Source organism: Berghia stephanieae, chromosome 10, assembly GCF_034508935.2.
Source record: "Berghia stephanieae isolate SIO BIC M18660-M18661 chromosome 10, UCSD_Bste_1.3, whole genome shotgun sequence".
In the NCBI taxonomy this organism is placed as follows: Eukaryota; Metazoa; Mollusca; class Gastropoda; order Nudibranchia; family Aeolidiidae; genus Berghia; species Berghia stephanieae.
In genome coordinates, this window is record NC_088369.1 from 36,834,155 (window position 1) to 36,856,892 (window position 22,738).

Consider the following 22,738-nt stretch of genomic DNA (forward strand, 5'->3'; position numbering starts at 1 on the left):
GAGTTTGTGTGTTTTGTCCGTTATACTTCCGGATGGCAATGTTGTGAACTCCTTGGCCAAGCGCATTTCTTAGAATGCGCTTGGCCAAGGAGTTCACAACATTGCCATCCGGAAGTATAACGGACCAACACAGAAACTCTGTGTTACCATGAACTTTTATAGTCTGGTTAATACAGTTTAGTGAGAACAACTCACAAACGCGGATGGCAAAAACAATAACAAAGGCCTGAATGACGTCATCTGCATACTATCTATATAACCAACACAGAAAACTATGTGGAAACTTAAACGTTTATAATATGATCGAGAAAATCGTGTGATAACTAGTCACCCACGTGGCCGTATAAAAACAATAACAATGATCAGAGAGAGGCCGATTTCACTCACGTTATTGTTTGTAAACAGCCAACTCTGTTTGTCCGAGCACGTGTGAACGAGTGTCACAAATTCCATTTATTTTGATTGGTCAAAATTGGATTCAGTAGTCTGATGTCACGCCTCCAGGCAACGGCGGCCATCTTGGTTCTAAACAAAGAAAATCATTACTTTGTATTCTTCATGCTGGCTAGAACTTTTCATATGCCTTGTGATCAGAATGTGTAAAAGTCAAAACATGATCAAATTTATGGGGTTTTTTTTCCCTCTGGATACGCTTTTATGCTCGCCGGAGAAATATTTCATACGGCGTCCGCCATTGTTCCGATAGTTTAGAGCCAGTGTTACTAAGTTACCATACGTCATGAGGAAGGAAGTGACGTTACGACTGTTGAAGAGTATTCTACTGGTTAATTCAGTGAGATTGGACTTCAACAGTCATGACGTCACTTCCCTCGTAATGACGCATAGTAACTTAGTACTGTACCTGGCTCTAAACTATCGGAACAATGGGGGACGTCCTTATGAAATACTTCTCCGACGAGCATAAAAGTGTATCCAGAGGAGAAAAATATTATAAATATGATCGTATTTTGGCGTTGATACATTCTGATCACATGACATATGAAAACTTCTAGCCAGCATGAAGAATAAAAAGTACCAATTTTCTTTGTTTAGAACCACGCTGCTCGCCATTGTTGGGCGACGTGACATCAGACTATTGAATCGTAGCCATCGTTAACTTACAGCCTGACACTGAAACCCAAAAAGACTGACATTTTGACGTCATTATTTGGTTCAGTCGTTTCCGTGTCAGGCCGTGGCCTTCGTAAAGTTATGGCCTGACACTGACCAAAAAATGACGTCAAAATGCCAGTCTTTTGCCACAAAAGAAAACAAATCGTGGGTTGTATTCAATAGTTCAACCAATGAAATAACTTGTTTCCAAGAGCTCTACTAACGACAACTCACTAGGCGGTGTAAAAACCAAATAATGACGTCAAAATGCTAGTCCTTTTGGATTTCAGTGTCAGGCTATAGATAGTATGCAGAGACGTCACTCAGGCCTTTGTTATTGTTTTTGCCATCCGCGTTTGTGAGTTGTTCTCACTAAACTCTATTAACCAGACTATAAAAGTTCATGGTTACACAGAGTTTGTGTGTTGGTCCGTTATACTTCCGGGTGGCAATGTTGTGAACTCCTTGGCCAAGAGCATTCTATCTATAGAACCAACAGAAAACTATGTGGAAACTTAAAGGCTTATATTATGATTGAGAAAATCGGGTGATAACTAGTCACCCACGTGGCCGTATAAAAACAATAACAATGATCAGAGAGAGGCCGATTTCACTCACGTTATTGTTTGTAAACAGCCAACTCTGTTTGTCCGAGCACGTATGAACGTGTGTCACAAATTCCATTTATTTTGATTGGTCAAAATTCTACTGGTTAATTCAGTGAGATTGGACTTCAACAGTCATGACGTCACTTCCCTCGTAATGACGCATAGTAACTTAGTACTGTAACTGACTCTAAACTATCGGAACAATGGGGGACGTCTTATGAAATACTTCTCCGACGAGCATAAAAGTGTATCCAGAGGAGAAAAATATTATAAATATGATCGTATTTTGGCGTTGATACATTCTGATCACATGACATATGAAAACTTCTAGCCAGCATGAAGAATAAAAAGTACCAATTTTCTTTGTTTAGAACCACGCTGCTCGCCATTGTTGGGCGACGTGACATCAGACTATTGAATCAGCCTATCGTTAACTTACAGCCTGACACTGAAACCAAAAAGATGACATTTTGACGTCATTATTTGGTTCAGTCGTTTCCGTGTCAGGCCGTGGCCTTCGTAAAGTTATGGCCTGACACTGACCAAAAAATGACGTCAAAATGCCAGTCTTTGCACAAAAGAAAACAAATCGTGGTTGTATTCAATAGTTCAACCAATGAAATAACTTGTTTCAGGAGCTTACTAACGACAACTCACTAGGCGGTGTAAATAACCAATAATGACGTCAAATGCTAGTCCTTTGGATTCAGTATCAGCTATAGATAGTATGCAAGACGTCATCAGCCTTTGTTATTGTTTTGCCATCAGCGCGTTTGTGGTTGTTTCACTAAACTCTATTAACCAATATAAAAGTCATGTTACACAGAGTTTTTTGCTTATAACGGATGGCAGTTGTAAATCTTGCAACCATCATCATAATAACGATGGCTACTAGTGAATCCAATTACTCATATAAATAGCTGGCTAAAAACAACAACAAAGAGCTGAGTGATGTCAATTTCGTTCCTTCTATTAAACGAATTCGACGATAAAAGAGTAGATACGCCCTTTTGTCATTTGAGTGACAGTTTAGCTTGAACAACATTTTGCACTCAATAGAACCGTTTATTTACAACCGTTGACATTCAACGTCAGTTAATAACAGAACTCGTGATAGGATTGTTGTTGTATAAGGATCTTATTGTTAATGTGTGTGTGAGAATGTGTGTGGGTGGGTGTGGGTGTGGGTGTGCTGAATGTCTTGGGGTTTAGCTGTATGTGTGTGTAGATGGAAAGAAGTTGACGTCACTCAGCTCTTTGTTATTTTTTAAAGGCAGTCAATTTAATGATTAGTTCTCATAAATTTATATCAATCAGATTATATAAAACCTTAAAGGTTACACATGATTTTGTGTGTTGGTACGTCGTGTGTGGCTGGCGGATGTTGTGAGTAAATTACCTAAACGTGTACCATCGCTCCCATTTAGCTTCAAATCAATATGCGCTTGACAGTGTAACAAAAAAAAAAAACAATAACAAAAACAAACAACAACAAAAAAAACATCAAAAGAAGGCACAAAAGACACCAACAAAAAAACACCATTAGCACAATTTCCACTCTCTGTGTGGCCTCATTTGGATGGTCAGGAAAGCGTTGATTTAGCACGCACGACTCCAATCTGGTTTCTGTCTCCATCCCAGGCACGTCACCCACCATAACATTGCTTTACACCCAAACGTGGCTATCTTCAATACATAGTATGCGCTTGGCTGAGAAACTCATAACATTGCCATCCGGAAGTATAACGGACCAACACACAAAACTGTGTGTATCCATGAATGTTTATAGTCAGATTAATACAGTTCAGTGAGCATTACTCATAAACGCGGATGGCAAAAAACAATAACAACAACCTGAGTGACGTCATCTTCGAACTATCTATAGATAGTATGCGCTTGGCTAAGAAGCTCATAACATTGCCATCCGGAAGTATAACTGACCAACACACAAAACTGTGTGTATCCATGAACGTTTATAGTCAGGTTAATACAGTTCAGTGAGCAATACTCATAAACGCGGATGGCAAAAGACAATAACAAAGACCTGAGTGACGTCATCTTCGAACTATCTATACATGCTCAGCAGCCGAACGTAGCCATCGTTATCATATTATAGCCTGACACTAGAACCGTGGCCTTCGTAAAGTTATGGCCTGACACTGATCAAAAAATGACGTCAAAATGCCAGTCTTTGGCCACAAAAGAAAACAAATAGTGAGTTGTATTCAATAGTTCAACCAATGGGATCACTTGTTTCATGAGCACTACTAACGAAAACTCACTAGGGGGTCTGAAAACCAAATAATGACGTCAAAATGCCAGTCTTTTTGGGTTTCAGTATCAGGCTATAACATAACGACGGCGACGGCCTGACACTAGAACCCTCTAGGACTTATAGTTTGACGTCATTTTTAAGGTTTGTGCACCGCCTCGTGAGTTGTCGTTAGTAGAGCTCATGGAAACAAGTGATCCCATAGGTCGAACTATTGAATACAACTCACGATTTGTTTTCTTTTATGGCAAAAGACTGACATTTTGACGTAATTTTTTGGTCAGTGCCAGGCTATAACTTTACGATGGCTACGGTGGAGATCAAGGAAACAAGTGGTCCCATTGGTTGAGCTGTTGAATACACAACTCACGATTTGTTTTCTTTAGTGGCCAAAGACTTGTCTTTTGACGCCATTTTTTTTTGTCAGTGTCAGGCTATACCTTTACGATGGCTACGCTATGAGGCGAATCAGTTCGTGGCCTTCGTAAAGTTATGGCCTGATACCGTAGCCATCGTTATGTTATAGCCTGATACTGAAATCCAAAAGGACTGGCAGTTTGACGTCATTGCAAAAACCAAATAATGACGTCAAATTGCCAGTCCATTTGGATTTCAGTATCAGGCTATAGATAGAATGCGCTTGGCCAAGGAGTTCACAACATTGCCATCCGGAAGTATAACGGACCAACACACAAACCATGTGTAACCATGAACTTTTATAGTCTGGTTAATACAGTTTAGTGAGAACAACTCACAAACGCGGATGGCAAAAACAATAACAAAGGCCTGAGTGACGTCATCTGCATACTATCTTTTATAATATAACGATGGCTACGATCAGTTGCCTTCAATTTTGTGAGCATTAATCACAATATTTGGACTTCGAGACATATAGATAGTATGCGCTTGACTGCGAAGTTCACAACATTGCCATCCGGAAGTATAACGGACCAAAACACAAAACTCCATGAACTTTTACAATCTGGATAATACCGTTTAGTGAGAATTATGTACTCATGGATGGTAAAAAAAAAAAAAAACAACAAATACCCGAGTGACGTCAACTTCGTTCTATGTATTGACCAATCGGTAGAACAGTGAGTATTTATACTTAGATGTTATTAAAACCTGCGTAGCTTGCTATGTTAACCAATCAATCACTGCCATTGTTTACATTAGGACGACTGTCCGAAAGGCGTGGTTATCTATGTGTCTTTACATAGTCTGCGCTTGGCAAAGAAGCTCAAAACATTGCCATCCGGAAGTAGAACGGACCAACACACAAAACTCTGTGTAACCATGCACTTTTATAGCCTAGTTCATACAGTTTTGTGAGACTTACTGATACACGTGGATGGCAAAAAAACAACAACAAAGACCTGAGTGACGTCAACTTCGAACTATTTATATAATTTACTAAAAAGCTTTACAATGGGTTCCCCAGCCACCAGCAATATTAAACATGTAAGAGGAGGACGAGACATGATGCGACAAAGCCTGTGAGGCGATCGTTCACACGCGGCCAGTTACTACTCATTTCACACCTGAATGACACTGAATTCCAAAAGGATTGGCATTTTGACGTCAATATTTGTTTTTTGCACCGCCTAGTGAGTTGTCGTTAGTAGAGCCCATGGAAACAAGTTATTTCATTGGTTGAACTATTGAATATAACTCACGATTTGTTTTCTTTTGTGGCAAAAGACTGGCATTTTGACGTCGATTTTTTGGTCAGTGGCAGGCTATAACTTTACGAAGGCCACGCCTGAACACGATGAAGAGGTAAAGAGCTTTTTGTTTTTTCATGGACTCAACTGTGTGCCCGTCAGAGCGGGAGTCGAACCCTAGACCTTCCGATCCGAAGGCGAGAGTCATACCACAAGACCACATAGCAGTATCACGGTTTGCTTTTTTCTTCTTCATTTTCCCCTTCGTTTCTTTTTCTGTTATTATTATTTGTGACCCATCGTCGCAAAACGGTATTATGTCGGAATGAACCATATGCCTAAAAGCCGAATTAGATGTTAATTTTGTAAAAAATATAAATTGTTGGCATTAGCACCCTAAAATATAGTAACCATTCTCCTCAATAAAATATACAAACTCAACGCATTTCTGATATTTCTAGCTATGAATTCAATTTTAACATCTTAAACCAACCCGACTTAATACCGTTTTGAGGCGAAGGATCACATTTTCTCTCTCTCTCTCTCTCTCTCTCTCTCTCTCTCTCTCTCTCTCTCTGCCCCCCCCCCCCCACCCCTTTGATGTTATTTTGGACGAGAGGATCGACAGATTGCGTGAGAGGTGAAGAAATTAGAGCTCACAAAGACAGCGGGTGGGGGAGTGGGGGGGGGGGGGGAGAGAGATCGTGTGGGCTGGTGACATTTGATGTTTGGATGGATGTAAGCTGTAAGTATTATGGGTATGGTGATGATGATGATGATGATGATGATGATGATGATGATGATGATGATGATGATGATGATGATGATGATTGGTGGGCTGGTGGTGGTGGTGATGTGGTGGTGATGGTGGTGGTGGTGGTGATGATGGTGGTGATGATGGTGGTGGTGATGGTGGTGATGATGGTGGTAGTGATGGTGGTGATGATGGTGGTGGTGATGGTGGTGGTGATGGTGGTGATGATGATGATGATGATGATGATGATGATGATGATAATGGTGGTGCTGGTGGTGGTGGTGATGGTGGTGGTGATGGTGGTGGTGGTGGTGATGATGGTGGTGATGATGGTGGTGGTGATGGTGGTGATGATGGTGGTAGTGATGGTGGTGATGATGGTGGTGGTGATGGTGGTGGTGATGGTGGTGATGTGATGTGAGGTGGATGATGATGATGATGATGATGATGATGATGATGATGATGATGATGGTGATGATGATGATGATGATGATGGTGATGATGATGATGATGGTGATGACGATGATGATGATGATGATGATGGTGGTGGTGATGATGACGATGATGGTGGTGGTGATGATGGTGGTGGTGATGATGATGATGATGATGATGATGATGATGATGATGATGATGATGATGATGATGGTGATGATGATGATGATGATGATGATGATGATGATGATGATGATGATGATGATGATGATGATGATGATGATGATGATGATGATGATGATGATGATGATGATGATGATGATGATGATGGTGATGACGATGATGATGGTGGTGGTGATGGTGATTATGATGTTGATGACGAATGTCACTGGTTTTATGACATTTAAAATATAAAGATAATTTCCAACCAGACCAGAATCGGACTAATGTTTTTACTAAGCCCCCCCCCCCCTGCCCCGCAAAAGTATAGATTTAAACAGTTAAACAAATCTGCTGATTTAATTAAATTAAATTTTTATTTTAAAAATACAAACTGTCAAAATAAAATGAAAAGGTTTTGATAATAATAGAAAAGACCGATTTTGTTAACACATAAAGACAATGCAATAGATAGAACGAAGATGACGTCACTCAAGCCTTTGTTATTGTTTTTTGCCATCCGCGTTTATGAGTAATTCTCACTAAACTGTATTAACCCGACTATAAACTTTCATGGATACACACAGTTTTGTGTGTTGGTCCTTTTTACTTCCGGATGGCAATGTTATGAGCTTCGTAGCCAAGCGCATACTATCTATAGCTTTAAATTGTTAAACAAGTCTGTTGATTTAATTCTGCTGAGTTGTATTCAATAGTTCAACCAATGAAATAACTTGTTTCCTTGAGCTCTACTAACGATAAATCACTAGACGCTTCACAAACCAGTTTAGCTATCATTTGACTATTTCGCATTTTGTTCATTCCGAAATAATACTGTTTTGAGACGATGGGTCACAAATGGTCAATGACCAACAACAGCAACACTTAATTAACATGTAGAACGAGACATAACGCCTGTTAGGCAATATAACAATTTATTTTTGGGACAGAGACAACGCTGTTAACGGCCAGGTACTCATTTCACACCTGAGTACGCACGGTGAAAGAATATGAGAAAAAGAGTCCTTTCCAAGGAGGACTCAATAACTTTGCGCCGAGCGAGGCTCGAACCCATGAACTTCCGACCCGAAAGCGATTGTCATACCAATAGACCAAATAGCCGCACACATGAGAATTAATCCTAATTTGTGGGTCTCAAAATGATATTAACTCTCTGTCCCTATATATCCCCATGTTACGTCAATTGCATTCTTTCTTTATAGATTGCTTAGAGTGCATTCGACCTTAGATAATATATATTCTACCCTATTCTAAAGTTTAAAAAAAAAAAAAAAAAAAAAACAAACAAAAAAAAAAAAACAAAAAAAAAACACGAATATAAAATTTTGACCAAAAATCTCTAATTAGAATATCGACCGATTAAAATGACTCTCATGTTGGCAAAAAATCTCTAACCTGGGACCTTCGGCCGGAAAAATCTCAAACCTGGGACTTCCGGCTTCCGGCCGGAAGCCCCAGGATTGAGAGTTTTTGCCAAAATGAGAGTCATTTTAATCGGTCATTATTTGAAGGACGAGATTTTTGGTCAAATTTTATATTCGTGTTTTATCAGTGCATGCCATCGAGATAGTATGGTATTCCATTGAGTAAACACCCATTGTTCGTATCATGATTATTAAAAAAAAAAAGATATATTTTTAAATCCAGGAGCTCAGATATTGATTATTTTTCTGTATTAAGAACTTAAAGTGATGAAGTTCGCAAATATTTTACCATCAAGATTATCAAGATTGTTGAGACTTCATTTATTATTATTGGTTAACTAAATTCAGTTGTTTTTTGGTGTTTTTTTTTTGCATTTTTTTTGTTTGTTTTTTTTTTTTTTTTTTTGTTTTTTGTTTTTTGTTGTCGTTTAATTTCCTAGATCTTGAAAAAATGGTGTAGGTATTTAGAAACAGTGATAGGGGAAAGTTAAAAAGAGAGAAAAAATAACCAAAAAACAAAAAACAAAAAAAAACAAAAACAAAACAAATACCCAAACAAAAACAACAACAAAGAAATAAAACACACACACACACACACACAAACACACACAAATTGAGCTGTAATTAAGATAGAACGAAGATGACGTCACTCATGTCTTTGTTATTGTTTTTTGCCATCCACGTTTATGAGCACTTCTCACTGAACTGTCTGAACCAGACTATAAAAGATCATGGATACACATAGTTTTGTGTGATGGTCCATTATACTTCTGGATGGCAATGTTGTAACTTCTTAGCCAAGTGCATACTATCTATAGATAGATCTTAGTTGACGTCACTTATGTATTTGTTATTGTTTTTTGCCATCCGCGTTTATGAGTACTTCTCACTAAACTGAATTAATCAGACTATAAACGTTCTGGTAACACACTGTTTTGTGTTGGTCCGTTATACTTCCGGATGGCAATGTTTTGAGCTTCTTAGCCAAGCGCACACTATCTATATTTACTTAACGTACTTCAAGCGCTTTACAATGAGTCCTTGGCGAACAGCAACGCTGTTGGACGAAACGTGACGCCTGTTAGGCGATATTACACATTTTTTTTCGGGATAGAGACAACGCTGTTAACGGCTATGTACTCATTTTACACCTGATTGAGTACGCACGGTGAGAGCATTTGAGTAAAGAGCCTTGTCCAAGGAGTCAACAATCGCAGAGCGAGATCGAACCCAGGGCCTTCCGAACCGGGGACTTCGCGAAGTCTTCCTGAAAGTCCTAAATTTGAGAGGTTTTTTTTTGCCAAGATGAGGGTCATTTAAATCGATTGATAGTTATTGCAGGACGAGTTTTCTGGCCAAATTTCAAATATGTGTCAGTGCATGGCATAATCAGTCGGAAGGTGAAAATTTTGGATTTGCATTTTTGCATTTTCTGAAAGAATATGCTCCCCAGAGCATTTTAATCTTTATTTGAAGTAGATTTGGTGATTTTTCATTAAGTTTTGGTAAGATGTATGAGAAAGGTATCCAGCAACTTATCTCAAATTTGGTACTTTTTCACCGTAACTAGAAGTAAAAAAATATTTAGAAGTCAAAATTAAGCTTTGATATTTCCCGAAGATGTTCAAAAAGGGTAATTTAATCATTTATGACAAGAACTCAAAATGGACCCTTTAACTAAACTTCGCAATATCTCACTTCAAACCTTTTCACCATCCGATTATGTCATTCACTGTAAGTGGCCGATGATTTCCAGTCGAGCTCTGTTCAATAGATGACACTGGAAAACAACTATTAAACTGATATATAAATAGAACGAAGATGACGTCATTCAGGTCTTTGGTATTGTTTTTTGCCATCCCCGTTTATGAGCAATTCTCACTAAACGGTATTAACCAGACTGTAAATGTTCACGACAGACTTTTGTGTGCTGGTCCATTGCACTTTCGGATGGCAATTTCAATGCTGTGAGTCTCTTCGCCAATCGCATACTATCTATTTCATCGCTATGCAAAAAATCGACATTTCTTTTGATGTTTTGCGGTGTTTACGTTTATCAATATATTTCTTTTGCGCCCCGAGCAGTCGATAAAATGGTTAGCTCTTTACAATGACACAATAACAACATTTGGATTTATTTTTTTGTGGGTTCATTCACTACCTGTGTACAAGTAGTGCGCAAATGTATGAATACATCAGGGGCGTGTCTATATTGGTCGATTTGGTGCCTGGCACCGCCACATTTTAAAAAAACAAGCAAACTTAGAAATGGTATATAGATAATAATAATGATAATAATAATATAATAATAATAATAATAATAATAATAATAATAATAATAATAATAATAATAATAATAATAATAATAATAATAATAATAATAATAACAATAATAATAAGAATATTAATAATAATAATAATAATAATAATAATAATAATAATAATAATAATAATAATAATAATAATAATAATAATAATAATAATAATAATAATAAATAATAATATAATAATAATAATAATAATAATAATAATAATAATAATAATAATAATAATAATAATAATAATAATAATAATAATAATAATAATAATAATAATAATAATGATAGATCTTTATTGTCCATAAATATGGCAATTTGTCATTTAGTTACACTTGTTATAACGTTAAACGATAACTGTAACATTGAACAGATATTTCACTCCTACTTATTTTCTCTCTCTCTCTCTCTCTCTCTCTCTCTCTCTCTCTCTCTCTCTCTCTCTCTCTCTCTCTCTCTCTCCTCTTTCTTTCACACGTGCGATATACACAACATAAACATATTCATTTCGTTTTCAATTTGTTACAATTGTGGCAATTCGACACCAAAAATTATCATCATTATCAATTGGTCAATTAATCTTACATTAAATAAATTAATCAGTTAATCACTCAACTTATCAATCCTTGGTTTTTCTGTACCATATGAAATATTCAACATTTTTATTGCTGATGGAACGAACGTTGATTTATACTTGTTAGTTCTACATTTAATCTGACAAAACCTTCTCCCAGATGGTAAAAGACTAAATAGTATGCGCTTGGCAAGAAGCTCATAACATTACCATCCGGAAGTATAACGGACCAACACACAAAACTGTGTTTAACCATGAACGTTTATAGTCAGGTTAATAAATACAGTTCATTGAGCATTACTCATAAACGCGGATCGCAAAAAAACAATAAAAAAGACTTGGGTGACGTCATCTTCGAACTATCTATAGATAGTATGCAGATGACGTCACTCAGGCCTTTGTTATTGTTTTTGCCATCCGCGTTTGTGAGTTGTTCTCACTAAACTGTATTAACCAGACTATAAAAGTTCATGGTTACACAGAGTTTGTGTGTTGGTCCGTTATACTTCCGGATGGCAATGTTGTGAACTCCTTGGCCAAGCGCATTCTATCTATAGGTTGAAAGAAGATGACGTCATTCAGGCATTTGTGATTGTTTTGTTTTGCGATCCATATTTGTGAGTAATTCTCACTAAACTGTATTAATCAAACGTTCAAGGTTACATATTATAATTGTGTGTGTTGGTCTGTTATACTTCCGGATGGCAATGTTGTGAACTCCTTGGCCAAGCGCATTCTATCTATACAATAACACAATAACATTTCGATTTATTTTCGTGGGTTCACCATCTGTTTACTTTTCACTTTCTTTTGACGATCGTCGTCTTGTTTTGTGGCGTAATTGGATTCAATAGTCTGATGTCACGTCGCTCAGCAACGGCGAGCAGCGTGGTTCTAAACAAAGAAAATCGGTACTTTTTATTCTTCATGCTGGCTAGAACTTTTCATATGTCATGTGATCAGAGTGTATAAAAGTGAAAACATGATCAGTTTATGTTTTTCTCCTCTGGAGAAATATTTCATAAGGGCGTCCGCCATTGTTTCGATAGTTACTTAGTTACTATGCGTCATTACGAGGGAAGTGACGTTACGACTGTTGAAGCCAATTTTAGGGAAGTATTAGACTATAAATTGATAAAGCGCTTTGAGCCCGTTTAGTGGATATTGCGCGATATAAACGCTCTTTTAAGGAGGGGGAGGGTGTTACACTTTTAAATATCCGGCTGGCGGATGTTGTGAGCATTTTAACAAAAACATGGTAACGATGATATAGATGTTGTGCGTTTATGTCAAATATTCACAACATAATATACGTATCAACACAAAAACTATTTGTTACTTTATAGACAGTGTGCACTTAGGCTATGAAGCTCACAACATTGCCATCCGGAAGTATAACGGATCAACACACAAAACTATGTGTAGCCTTGAACGTCGATAGTCTGGTTAATTCAGTTTAGTGTGTTGGTCCGTTATACTTCCGGATGACAATGTTGTGAGCTTTTTAGCCAAGTCCATACTATCTATATTCAAATGAGAACTTAACCGGCCCTTAAAAAAAAAAACAACAACAACAACAACAAAACAAATAACAAAATGTTGAATGACGTCATGTTCTTCCTGGCAGCAATCTGGGTCAACTGACCAGAGAAAAATTGGTTGCAATCCATCAACCTCCAAATCTTGTCATTTGAACTCAACTCACTACACCTGACTGGGTCACTCACTCTCTCACGTGACAAGGTGCAATTTGGGGATTGAACTAAATTGGTCAGTTTTTTTTTTCAATAAACCGTTGACACACGGATAAAAAAACAAAAACAAAACAAAAACAACAAACAAACAAAGAAAAAACGTTTATGAGTAATTATCACAAAACTGGATTAACCAGACTGTAAACGTTCAAGGTTACAGATAGTTTTGTGTGTTGTTCCGCAAACTTCCGGATGGCAATGTTGTGAGCGTCTTAGCCAATCGTATACTATCTATAGATAGTATGCGCTTGGCTAAGAAGCTCATAACATTGCCATCCAGAAGTATAACGGACCGACACACAAAACTATCTGATCGTTTATAGTCTAGTTGATACATTTTAGTGAGCATTACTCATTAACGCGGATGGCAAAAAACAATATCAAATACATGAATGACGTCATCTTCGAACTATCTATATACCAAATTCCCTTAAAAGCACGTTGACAAACAGACATGAAAGACTTTCGTACTATGAAAAATACCAAAACAAAACAACAAAAAACCTTATAGAAAATTTTGGCCAGAAGACCTATCCTTCTTCAAATATCGATTGATTGAAACGTCTCTCATCTCGTCAGAGACACTCAAACCCGAGACTTCTGGAAATCCCAGGTTTGAGAGCCTTTGACGAGATGAGAGTTATTTCAATCGATCAAATATGTGTCCTATCGTCTCAACACGGTATTATGTCGGATCGAACCAAATGCTTAAAATCTGAATTAAATGTTAAACTGGTCAAAAATATAAATTGTCGGCATTAGCACCCTAAAATATGGTATCCATTCTCCTCAAAACAACATACAAACTCAACACAAGTCTGATATTTCTGGCTATAAATTCAATTTTCAATATCTTAACCAACCCGACTTAATACCGTTTTGAGGCGAAGGGTCGCATATTTGAAGGACAAGTTTTCTGGCCAAAATGTTATTTTTAATCCATGTTTTTTTTTTTTGTTTTTTTTTTTTTTTTATAGTAAGGCAGTAGATAGATGCCATACACAGCACATCATTTAGATAGCTTCGATAGGAGTTGATAGTGGAAAACAGCAGGGTGTCCTAAAAATAGATTCTATATCTCATCAAAGTAGAGACTGCAACACAACCTAACGCACACAAAAAATGCCAAATTATCTTTTTTAAAATCAAATTTGGCCAGGAAAAAAATTACTTGTTATATGGATTGATTTAATGATTTTCAACATGTCAAAAATGAATAAACCCGGGACTTCTAAAGAAGTCTAAGGCAGTCTCGGGTTTAAGAATTTTTATTTGAAAAGTTGGATTAAAATTATCAATTGATATATTAAGTCAATTTTTTTTTAAAAAGGCAAATTATTAAAATATGCGTTTTGTGAGTGAGCAATAGAGTTTCTCGTGTTGTAACGTGAGTTACACTTACTATTGAATGCATGACTGGGCTACTATCGCGACTAAGAATTGAAAGCACGCAAGACCTCGTTGATTTCACAGGGAAAAATACAAGTATCCACACAGTGCGTACATTATCAGAAATGAAGGAGTTCACATACGACGACCTACCGTATAGATAGAATGCGCTTGGCCAAGGAGTTCACAACATTGCCATCCGGAAGTGTAACGGACCAACACACAAACTCTGTGTAACCATGAACTTTTATAGTCTGGTTAATACAGTTTAGTGAGAACAACTCACAAACGCGGATGGCAAAAACAATAACAAAGGCCTGAGTGACGTCATCTTCATACTATCTATAGATAGTTCGAAGAAGACGTCACTACGGTCTTTGTTATTGTTTTTTGCCATCCGCGTTTATGAGTAATGCTCACTGAACTGTATTAACCCGACTATAAACGTTCATGAATACACACAGTTTTGTGTGTTGGTCCGTTATACTTCCGGATGGCAATGTTATGAGCTTCTTAGCCAAGCGCATACTATCTATATTCATGTTTTCTTCCAACCCGGTCATCAATAACATGATTTGTTGCACTCCAACGATTGGATATTTCTTAACAAATGTAAACACGCTGCTTTGTTTACAAATGTTATAAACATACACATGTGTCAAGCTGAATCAAATGACCAATCGTGATGTTAGATATTTAAAAAGCTGTGATCACTTTTCACTAAGTGGGTCACTTTGAGCACATTTTGCAATGTGACCAATGACCTCGAGCACATGGAAAGTTAATATAGATCATACCCATTATGAAAGCTTCGAGTCAGATCAGTACAGACAATGGGCCGTTTTGGGATACAAACCCTTCGTCAGCAAAACAATATAAATAAAGGATCATTTTGCATCAAAAAAATTCCTTTTTTTAAATTGTTTTGCTGACGAAGCGGTTTGTACCCGAAACGTCCATTGTTAGTTCACTGTGCCTATCCGAAGCCTTTCCATTTTAACTTTTTTGTTGTTGTGGTTCTTGATAGTAATACAATTTCTACTTTAAATGATATTTTAATGACCTAGAGATGAGTGTGGGGAACGGATATAGATAGTATGCGATTCGCTAAGAAGCTGAAAACATTGCCATCCGGAAGTATAACGGACCAATACACAAAACTGTGTGTAACCATGAACGTTTATAGTCTGGTTCATACAATTTAGTGAGAAATACCCACAAACGCGTATGGCAAAAAACAAAACAAAACAAAACAATAACAAATACCTGAGTAACGACAACTTTGAACTATCAAAACATTGCAAAGATTGACTTTTGAAAAACAGTTTAAAAAATCATAAACCCTTCATTGAGTCAATTAAACGTTCGTGCCATAAAAGTCGAGGTAATACGCTTCAACAGTCATGACGTCACTTCCCTCGTAATGACGCAGGGTAACTTAGTAACTGGCTCTAAACTATCGGAACGATAGTCATCCGACGATCATAAAATGTGTATTAAGCATTATAAATCTGATCATGTTTTGACTTTTATACATTCTGATCACAAGACATATGACAAGTTCTAGCCAGCATAAAAAGTACCGATTTTCTTTGTTTAGAACCACGATGGCCGCCGTTGTTGGGCAACGTGACATCAGACTATTGAATCAAATTTCAAAATAGACTTTTTTTCTTCTCTCTTTTATTTAGTGTGATCCATTGTCTGAAAATGGAGGTCGGGATAACTCAGTTGGTAGAACACTGGCTTTACACACGCAAAGGGACTCAAGATTGATCCCTAGTGCAGTCGATATTTTTTTTTCTGACCCCTCCCCCCCCCCTCCTCATCACCTGTCTACCCAACTGCGAATGGGTAGCTGGGTCTCTTAGACCTGGCGGAAGGTACTTTTAGATAAGACTAGCGTCCTGACCAAACAAAGGGTAGCGAGCAATTGCTATTTATTGCTTGTTTCGCGCTAAAGAAACCGGGATAAGCTTTTGCTCCACGGGCCTAATGGTTCTAAATGGCGTTTTTTCCAGATAAACCAAATGTCAAAATAGGAAATTCGAATTCAAAATCACTTTTATTTATTTATCTTATCTTATCTTATCTTACTAAAGGCTTAATATAGGAATTATCCTTTAAATGCCTTATACAATAGTTTATAATTATAGAATCTCATATAGATAGTATGCAGATGACGTCACTCAGGCCTTTGTTATTGTTTTTGCCATCCGCGTTTGTGAGTTGTTCTCACTAAACTGTATTAACCAGACTATAAAAGTTCATGGTTACACAGAGTTTGTGTGTTGGTCCGTTATACTTCCGGATGGCAATGTTGTGAACTTCTTGGCCAAGCGCATTCTATCTATAGCTTGCATTGTATCATTCACAGACAGTTTTACACAACTTTGAATATCAGGAAAAATGTATCAATACGGCAATATAAAATTGAAAAATACAATCATAGAATAGATACTGGTAATTGAAAATTAGTCAAGATCGAATGAATCATAAATGTACAAGTTTATAGTACAATGAAATATTAATGACACATACATACATCAATCTGATCATTTCTTATCTTGTCGTTTATTTATTATTATTGATGGTATATGTTTTGTTAAAATATTCACAACATCCGCCAGCCAGATATAGATACTGTTCGCTTGGCTTAGAAACTCGCAACATTGTCATCCGGAAATATAACGGACCAACACACAAAACTCTTGTGTAACCAGGAACATTTATAGATAGCATGCGCTTGGCTTAGGAGTTCACAACATTGCCATCCGGAAGTATAACTGGCCAACACACAAAACTGTGTGTAGCCATGATCGTTTATAGTCTGGTTAATACAGTTTAGTGAGAATTACTCACAAACGCGGATAGCAAAAAACAATAACAAAGACCTGAGTGACGTCAACTTTGAACTATTTGACGTCACTCAGATCTTTGTTGTCATCCGCGTTTATGAGAAATTCTCACTAAACTGTATTAACCAGACTTTTAACGTTCATGGATACACACAGATTTGTGTGTTGGTCCGTTGTACTTCCGGATGGCAATGTTGTGAGCTTCTTAGCCAAGGGCATACTATCTATAGTCTGGTTAATATCGTTAAGTGAGCACGCGGATTGCAAAACGCAATAACAAAGACCCGAGTGGCGTCAACTTCATTCTATCTATAATAATGTAACCTTGAGTCGTCTGGTTGATAGAATAATTTAGTGAGAACTACTCATAATAAAGCTGCCTAAAACCAATAACAAAGGGCTGAATGACGTTATTGTCGTTCCTTCTATTATCTGCTGATGTGATACAAAGAGTCTTTTTTCGAGATGAACCCGATGGCAAATAGGAAATTCAAATTGAAAATGAATTATTTCTTTTATATATATATATATATATATATATATATATATATAATATATATATATATATATATATATATATATATATATATATATATATATATATATTATCTAATCGTTTTTTTTTTTATGTTTACTTCAAGGACAGCTATACAGTACAGCTGTCTTTGGTTTACTTGTGTAATCATCATCGTCGTCGTCATCATCATCCATCTTGTACTCTTGTATTGATAGAATGAAGATGACGTCACACATGCCTTTGTTATTGTTTTTTCCCATCCGCGATTGTGAGTTGTTCTCACTAAATTGTATATATAAAAGTTCATGGTTACACAGAGTTTTGTGTGTTGGTCCGTTGTACTTCCGGATGGCAATGTTGTGAACTCCTTGGCCAAGCGCATTCTATATATATATATATATATATATATATATATATATATATATATATATATATATATATATATATATATGTATACACAAAGTATGCGCTTGGCTTAGAAGCTCACATCATTGCCATCCGGAAGTATAACGGACCAACACACAAAACTCTGTGTAACCTTGAACTTTTATAGTCTTGGTAATACAGTTAAGTGAGAATTACTCATAAACGTGGATGGCAAAAAAAAATAGAATAACAAAGACCCGAGTGACGTCAACTTCATTCTATCTATATATACAGAGAGAGAAGAGAGAGAGAGAGAGAGAGAGAGAGAGAGAGAGAGTGATCTAATGTATTTATTTTTCATTTATTTATCGATAAATTTATCTCGCCTATTTATTTCTCATTTATTTATTCATTTGTTGTTTTGTTTGTTTTTGTTTGTTTTTTTTTTGTTTTTTTTTTGTTTTTGTTTTTTTTTGTTTAACCCTCTCCTTACCACCCATAGGAAAATCGTCACATTCGTTACGATGCAGCCGACAATTGTCTCATTCTGATTTCTCTTGTACATCACAAAATTTAAAGAAATGCTTTGATTACAGCTATAGATAGTATGCGCTTGGCTAAGAAGCTCATAACATTGCCATCCGAAAGTATAATGGACCAACACACAAAACTGTGTGTATCCATGAACGTTTATAGTCAGGTTAATACAGTTCAGTGAGCATTACTCATAAACGTGTTTGTTCACCCATCTGGCAGTGGTTGGGTGTCTGGTTCTATCAGCGCGGGCGCGGAAGGTACTTTGCAGTAGACTAGCGTCCTATCCAAAGGATAGAGAGCAATTGCTACTGTCCGTTTCACGCAATATAAAAACCGGATAATTTCCGGGCTCTGAAGGACTACTATTACCTCTTGATTTCTATATTCATGAATGACTCATATTTATGTGTTTATTTATTTATGATAATAATAATAATAATAATAATAATAATAATAATAATAATAATAATAATAATAATAATAATAATAATAATAATAATAATAATAATAATAATAATAATAATAATAATAAATAATGCTGAAAACTTATATAGTGCTATAGATAGTTCGAAGATGACGTCACTCAGGTCTTTGTTATTGTTTTTTGCCATCCGCGTTTATGAGTAATGCTCACTGAACTGTTTTAACCCGACTATAAACGTTCATGGATACACACAGTTTTGTGTGTTGGTCCGTTATACTTCCGAATGGCAATGTTATGAGCTTCTTAGCCAAGCGCATACTATCTATAACTCCGAGACACCAGACTCTAAGCGCTTAAATTACAAATTACTTTGGCTGAAACATACTCATTCAACACAACACACACAACACAAACCAAACAGACCTATATTGCTTCTCATACCATCTCCTAAAGGCGTAACAGATATGCTTTAAGCGAACGTTTAAAAATATATTCTATCTTTTTTCATATTCCTGCGTCTGCATTACGTGACTTATCGGAGACAGCGTGGCTCAGCGATACGGTCTTTGCTTCGTACCCGAAAGGTACCGAGTTCGAATACCCCTCTGCGCCGTGTGGCCTTGCACTGCGGCTAACGCCTGGATTATTCCAATCTTCTCTTGTCATAGACCGCTTAAGACAAATTTCCCCTATGGGATGAATAAAGGGAGTTTTATTTATTTGTTTGTTGTTTTTTTAAATATATAAACGTGCATTTTTTTATTCATTGGACAAAATGTTTTGATCAAATTCATAATTAGTGTCATATGCAGAGGAAACAAAACTAATTGTTGCACTTATTCCAGCACTTGAACATTGTTACAAAGGGAGTGAGGATGTCTGTGAATCATCTCAGCCACTTGTGACGACAACAACTGCTCCTCAGATTATTGGTTTGTTTGTTAGTTGGTTTGTTTGTTTGTTTGGCGGATGTTAACGATAATTGTATGACTTTTGGATTGTCTTGAGAAAAGATCACAATCGCCTTCTTTGTTTTATATGATGGAGTGTGTTCTGATTATTGATAATTCAATTGTTGTTGTTGTTGTTGTTATTATTATTATTATTATTATTATTATTATTATTATTATTATTATTATTATTATTATTATTATTATTGAAGATGATGATTATAACATTAACAACAACAACAATTATAATAATAATAATAATAATAATAATAATAATAATAATAATAATAATAATAATAATAATAATAATAATAATAATAAATATATAATAATAATAATAATAATAATAATAACAATAATAATAATTATAATAAAATAATAGTAATAATAATAATAATAATAATAATAATAATAATAATAATAATAATAATAATAATAATAATAATAATAATAATAATAATAATAATAATAATAATATCATGATCATATCATCATCATTTTTTTATTTTTAAAAAACAATAATCACCATCTTCATAATTCATTACCATTATCATTACCATTATCATTATTATTATCATTATTATTATAAAAACCAATTTCATTAACTGGAGTGGTCATTTTCTCTTTTTCAATTTCTAATCGTTTTTTTTTTTTTTTTGAGACACTAAATTGATGATATTATATCATGACAATTATATTTTATGCTTCATACAGAAAGTGTCTTTAATTATTCAATCAAAATGTCTGCACTGTGCTGCTTTAATGTTGTTTAATGTTATAATTGAGAAATAAAGTTATCTTGATCCCGGAAGTAACAGCTATTTCACAGCTCATTTCATTTTCAACTGTCATCGTTTAAGCGTAAATTCGCTGGAATATTTTTACGTTGTGAAGACATAAAGGCTGTTTTTTTCTACAGAGAAAATAAATTGCATTTTTTCGTCATCAAATATTGGTGCTTCTGGTTTGATGTGTCATCATTTATACTTTCCGTCTTCAAAACTATCGTGGTTGTTTGAAGAAATAGATGGTCATAATCAAGAATGAAGAAATCTTAGTGCCCCCCCCCCCCCTCCCCCCCCCTCCCTCTCTCTCTCTCTGTCTCTCTCTCTCTCTCTTTCTCTCTTTCTCTCTCTCTCTCTCTCTCTTTCTCTCTTTCTCTCTTTCTTTCTCTCTTTTTCTCTCTTTCTCTCTCTATCTATCTCTATATGTTTGGCTATCTATTTATCTATCTATCTATCTATCTATCTATCTATCTATCTATCTATCTATCTATCTATTTATCTATCTATCTATCTATCTATCTATCTATCTATCTATCTATCTATCTATCTATCTATCTATCTATCTATCTATCTATATATCTATCTATCTATATACCTATCTATCTGTCTATCTATCTATCTATCTATCTATCTATCTATCTATCTATCTATCTATCTCTCTATCTATCTATCTATCTATCTATCTGTCAGTCTGTCAATCTTTCTAATGTCTGAATATTCTATATATATATATATATATATATATATATATATATATATATATATATATATATATATTCGCGTTATATTAATCCCCCACTTGTTTTATTCTTTCTCTCTTTATCTCTCTCCTTCTCTATCTATCTCTCTCTCTCTCTCTCTCCCTCTCTCTCTCCCTCTGTCTGTGTGTATGTATGTTTGTGTTTGTGGGTACGCGTGTGTGTATGTATATATGTCTAATCGTTGGTGTTACACGGAAAATGGACATAAAGTCATATTGTACTTACGGTTTCAATAAAATGATAAAATCCTCTATCTGTGTCCAATGTTTGTTAGTCCATATTTTCACCTGCCCTGAAATAGAATAAATATAGAAACAATTATTCTAAAGATTTGAAAAAGATTTGAGATATTATTATATTTAAATTTTTCTACAAATTCTAGGAAGTTTTAGAAACTAAACTTGATATTCACAATGAAGGCAATTATTCCAACTCTGTTTTCATTTCGTTAATCTGCTGAATCCCAAAATAAAATAACAAACAAAATAACTCAAAAACAACAACAAACAAACAAGCGACCCTGGCGCGTGCGTCTGTCAATAACCGGAAGTTGTGTATTCAATCCAACAGCACATAAAAAAAAACAATAAGAAACAAACTTGAGCTTTTATATAGAGAAATATCCACCAAACGTGCTCAAAGTGCTTTACAAAGGGTCCCTGACTAACAGCAACACGACATGATATATTATTATATAACGAGATATGATGCCTGTTAGGCGATATTACAATGTTTCCGACATAGACAATGCTGTTAACGGCTAGGTAATCATTTTACACCTGAGTACGGTGAGGGAATGTAAGTATAGTAATGCAGGCTCGAACCCAGGCCCTTCCGATCCGAAACACACGAGACTACATGCCCCACCAAAGGTTACTGTTTTAATAGAGGACCGACAGTATTCGTGGGTTTTCGGCGGTTTAGGTGTTCTGGGAATTATAACAAAGTGGGTGTTTTATTTTTGTTTTGTTTTTTATCGCGGAGGTTTTTAGTGTTCCGCGAAATTGAAATTTTTAGAAATCAAGTTCATCCCGAGATAATACCAAACATACAAAACA

General features: G+C 35.8%; 1 protein-coding gene across 3 annotated transcripts in view; it reads right to left on the reverse strand.

The window, feature by feature from the left end:
* LOC144981071 (uncharacterized) overlaps nucleotides 1-22,738 on the reverse strand; it is a 466,989-nt gene that overhangs the window by 121,715 nt on the left and 322,536 nt on the right. For all 3 annotated transcript variants that reach the window (XM_078929181.1, XM_078929183.1, XM_078929180.1), the window contains one exon: nucleotides 21,906-21,972. The gene's annotated coding sequence lies outside the window, so the exon portion shown is untranslated. The remainder of the gene's footprint in view (nucleotides 1-21,905; nucleotides 21,973-22,738) is intronic.